Source organism: Babylonia areolata, chromosome 16 (genome assembly GCF_041734735.1).
Source record: "Babylonia areolata isolate BAREFJ2019XMU chromosome 16, ASM4173473v1, whole genome shotgun sequence".
Classification (NCBI taxonomy): Eukaryota; Metazoa; Mollusca; class Gastropoda; order Neogastropoda; family Buccinidae; genus Babylonia; species Babylonia areolata.
In genome coordinates this window covers 23,460,816-23,465,815 of record NC_134891.1, presented here as the reverse complement: position 1 = coordinate 23,465,815, position 5,000 = coordinate 23,460,816, and the positions used below count along the sequence as shown (strand labels likewise).

Sequence of the window (5,000 nt, the reverse complement as noted above, 5' to 3'; positions counted from 1 at the left end):
CCCGTCCCCCCGCCCCCCAACTCCACCCCCCCCCCTAACCCCCCTCCCCCCTATCTGACCTCCATTCCTCTTCTGTAATCGCTCACCAAGAGAAGAATCGTTTTCGGTTGACCAACTCTATGGGAAAAGCTGTATCTCCCATGTGGGTAGATTTCTGTTTTTCGCGGTACACTGACTGTTGACAAAAGAGTGGCAGCCAATGCCCCCGTCTCTTTTTTCACATGGGGGGGGGGGGGGGGTTCAGTGCTGGGGAGGTTCCACAAAAAGTTGCCTCCCCCCTCCCCCCGTCCCCCGACACCGTGCTGTTGTGTTGTTGTGGTGTGTGTGAATGAGAGCGTGGAGTCCTTACGGGAGAAGGGGGGGGGGGGGGGGGGGGGGGGGGGGGGGGGGGTGTCGTGGTGAAGGCGACGAAGTTAACTGTTTGTTGGCGTGAAGTGAATAAACTGAATGACTCACACACGCACGCGCACGCGTGCGCGAACAGACACAGACACACGCACGCACGCGCGCATGTATACACACACACACACACACACACACACACACACACACACACACACACACACACACACGTCCGCCACCCCCCCCCCACCCCACACCCGAACATATATACACACACACCCGCACCCACACCCACACACCCGTCACCCCACACCCACCCACCCACCCATCCACCCCCCGCACACACACATACACACACACGTCCCCCCACCCCCCACATACACACACACACACACACACACACACACTCGCACACACACACACACACACACACACACACACACACACACATACGCCACAGATTTATAAGAAAGGGCGAGTAAGCAGTACACAATCTTGCGTTGATAGATTTTGTTCTTTAGAAAGTTAGAAAGTTTGGATTTGTGAAACCTATAAAGTCGAAATGTGAGTTGCTATTTGCAAGATGCATTGATTTCTTTACTAAATGACGGAAAGAAAATGTGCAAAAGAATCCCGTATATACTTTGAGGAATACACGAAATCTGGAATAATCTAACAATAAAAATATATAGATTTTGGAAATATCTTCAAAGACAAAAATAAAAATCTAATAGACCGACAACGTACGATAAAGGTGAAATGTATTTTGCAGTTCATTCTGTTATCAACAGGCAGCCAGTGCAGAGTACACAGGACAGTAGTTTCAGTTTCAGTTTCTTGAGGTGTCACTACGTCGGGACAAATCCCTACACGCTGCACCACATCTGCTGGGCAGACGCCTCAGGACCCAGTTCCATTGCTTGGTTCCAACTTTTTGACAGTTCACTTCACTCACTCATTCCCTCTTCTTCTTCTTCTTCTGCGTTCGTGGGCTGCAACTCCCACGTTCACTCGCATGCACGCGAGTGGGCTTTGCCGTAAGAATCGCTGCAGCAGAGTAACGCAGACAGGCCAGGAAAAGCAGTGCCAGCAAGTCCCCGACAGCCGCCACCATCCCCTGTCCACACTGCGTCAGAACCTTCCGGGCACGGATTGGCCTGACCAGTCATCTGCGCACCCACAGAGCCCAACCCACCCACCCCCAGGATGACTAGATGGTCCTCGTCGATTCCGACGGACGAACCACAGGGGGGTGGGTGATGCGAGGGGGAATCGTGGGGCGTGGGAGAGGGAGGGAGGGAGGGAGGCGGAGGGTGGTGGGGGTGGGGGGTGGGTTAAGATTTCCTGACGCTGTTTGGGAGACAGGTGTGATCGATTCTTTCGTTTTTTTGTTGCAGGCTGTGTTTGACAGATAGCCCATGTCCTTTCCCTTTCAGCAAAGCATGATCTTAAGAACGCCGGGTACTTTTAAAGAGGAACTTAAACTCGCTGTTTTCGTTGTGTTTTTTGTTTTGTTTTGTTTTTTCTTCAAATTTATTTAAACAGTTTTAAGATCCTGTTTTCGCCCGCTCAAAAACACATCCCACGAACAATGGACGGAGAAAGAAAGAAAGAAAGAAGAAAAAACAAAAACAAAAAACAAACAAACCAAGAACAAAGGAAGCCTCAGCCGTTGAATTACAAATAAGTATCAGCACATAAATAACGGACATTTCTTTTCCAACCTTGAACCAGGCATTAACTCACTCAGTACGGCCAGTCCTCTCTTCTCCTCTACACAGACCCCTCGGATGTCCAGTGGGTGTCTGAATGACCCAACCTTTAGCTTCCAACGTCAGAATTGTGGTATTCTTTGTCAACATTCACCTCTTCAGTATAAGAGCCTTCCGCTTGCGATATTTTGATGATGGTAATTGGGGTGAAACGCTGTTAGCGTCGTCTCTTTCGCCGTTCGTATGGAGAGAGTTAATGTTGTTTTTCTCCCTCTCTCTCTCTCTCTTCCCCCCAAAACTCATGAATTTCACAAAGAACACTTCCGAAGAGAATGTTGTGGAGGTCTAAACGTGTACGTGAATTCACATTTATATCTGGTTTGATTTATTTTTGTTGTTTAATTAGACCGTTTAATTAATGCCAGAGAGACATAAAAGTCCTCTTTGTTGGTGACAAGAGACAAAGAGACAAAGGCAGAGAGAGAGAGAGAGAGAGTGGACAAAGAACAAAGTGTATAAAAGTCACCCACAGGACGTTCACAAGCTCAGCTGACCTCTCTCTCTGTCTCTCTCTTTCGTTCTCTCCCTCTCTCTCTCTCGCTTTCTCTCTCTCCCCCCTCTCTCTCCCCCCTCTCTCCACCCCCCCCTCTCTCCCTCTCTGTTTGTGTCCCTCCCTCTCTCTCTCTCTCTCCCTCTCTCTCGCTTTCTCTATCCCCCCACCCATCTCTCTCTCGCTTTCTCCCCCCTCTCCCCCCCCCCTCTCTCTCTCTTTCTCTCTGTCTCTGCCTATCTCTCTCCGTATAAGTGTCAATCAAATATACAAAAAAGTCAACAACGCAGTTTTCTCTCGCGGGTATTACACTGGGAATGTATAAGGTGATGACTGGGCATTGAAATCAACAGCTATCAATTTCTGTCACCCTTTTGTGTGTGTGTGTATGTGTGTGTGTGTGTGTGTGTGTGTGTGTGTGTGTGTGCGTGTGTGTGTGTGAGAGAGAGAGAGAGAGAGACAAACAGACAGACAGACAAAGAGAGACAGACAAACAGACAAAGAGATAGAGACAGACAGACAGAAAGACAGACAAGGAGAGACAGACAGACAGAGACAGACAGACAGACAGACAAAGAGAGACAGACAGAGACATACAAGACAGACAGACAAAAACAGACAGACAGACAAAGACAGACAGACAGACACAAAGACAGACAAAGAGAGGCAGACAGACAAGACAGACAGACAAAGAGAGACAGACAGACAGATAGACAGATAGATAGACAGACAGACAGACAGACAGAAGTTTATGAGCATACTGTTGGCATTTCGCGCAGGTTGCCATGGAGGCACTGACACTGGCAGTGTGACAGCTTTTGATCCTAGAGACTCTGACTTTCCCTGTCTTTGTATCTCTGTCTGTCTGTCTGTCTGTCTGTCTGTCTGTCTGTCTGTCTGTCTGTCTGTAAATGAACACATGCTGCATGCTACATTTTGCTGTGACTCCAGTTGTCATAGGCCAAGAGGCCTGACAATTCAAACATTTTTTTTTGACTTGGACTTTTTGACTTTGTCTGTCTGTTTATCTCTGTCTGTCTGTCTGTCTGTCTGTCTCTTACTCTCTGTATTTGATTTGCTGCGTCTTATTTCATGAGGGTAGAATGTGTGGGTGGGTGGGTATGTGTAGACACGTGAACACACTGTGTGCTTAGTCTTTTCTCTCCCACTTCCCAAAGGAAGAAAAAATCAGTCATCTTTTCCCACTAAGTTTCTAATCTCCTCTCCCCCCCCCCTTCTCCTCTGCTCTCTCTCTCTCGTTCCCCCTCTCTTTCTCTGCTCTCTCTCTCTCTCTCTCTCTCTCTCTCTCTCTCTCTCCCGTTCCCTCTCTTTCTCTGCGCGCTCTCTCTCTCTCTTTCTCTGCTCTCTTTCTTTCTCTCTCTCTCCCTCCCTCCCTCCCTCTTTTTCTGCTCTCTCTCTCTCCATCCCTCTCTCTCTCTCTTTCTCCCTCTCCCTCTGTCTGTCTGTCTCTCACTGTGTCTGTCCGTTGTCTGGCCCATGCACTTCCCTCGCTATGGTGATGTTCTCTCATTATTGCTGTGTGTATTTCTGTCAATATCATTCATGCATCGTTATAGTTTGATGCGTTTGTATCTGATCCCTACAATTATATTCATGTTGAATTGCTTGGAATTGTGCAGTGTAGACCTTAAACAGGTCAGGGACTGGATGAACAAAAAACAAGAGAGGCAAGGCCTTCAAGACTCACTTGTGATACACTTTAAAAAAAAATCTAATCGTTAAAATGTGTTCTGCGTTTGTTATTATAAAGCTTCGCGTTAAAAAAAACGAAAAAAAGTCCAAACCAGATTCGAATTAAGTCCCCTAGCATTAATTACAGAGTAATTTCCCCTTTTTTTACTTCCTGCACCAAAACGTTTGCAAAAATAAATAAAAATTCCATGCTTAGCAAAAGAAGTTCCTGTTTGAACAAAAAATGATAATAATGACTCCTCTTGTTGTTGTGTCAGAATAAGAGGTCAAAGTGCCAAGTTTAGAGAATACAAAAAAATATAAATATAACAGTAAATGCAGTTTGCATATAATTAGGCTTCTTTTTTATTTTTTTTGTGCCCATCCCAGAGGTGCAATATTGTTTTAAACAAGATGACTGGAAAGAACTGAATTTTTCCTATTTTTATGCCAAATTTGGTGTCAACTGACAAAGTATTTGCAGAGAAAATGTCAATGTTAAAGTTTACCACGGACACACAGACACACACACACAGACAACCGAACACCGGGTTAAAACATAGACTCACTTTGTTTACACAAGTGAGTCAAAAAGCGCACTAGTGCATGTCTATTATCCTCGGAAATAAACGAATTTTGCTTAGCTTTGCCTTGCCCAGCATTGCCTTGCCTTGCCTAGTCTTGCCTTGCCTTGCCGTGCCTAG

The 5,000-nt window shown here is 46.4% G+C and overlaps 1 protein-coding gene across 1 annotated transcript in view; it reads right to left on the bottom strand.

Moving 5' to 3' along the window:
* LOC143291244 (chitinase domain-containing protein 1-like) overlaps positions 1–5,000 on the bottom strand; it is a 212,568-nt gene that overhangs the window by 89,629 nt on the left and 117,939 nt on the right. The window lies entirely within an intron of this gene.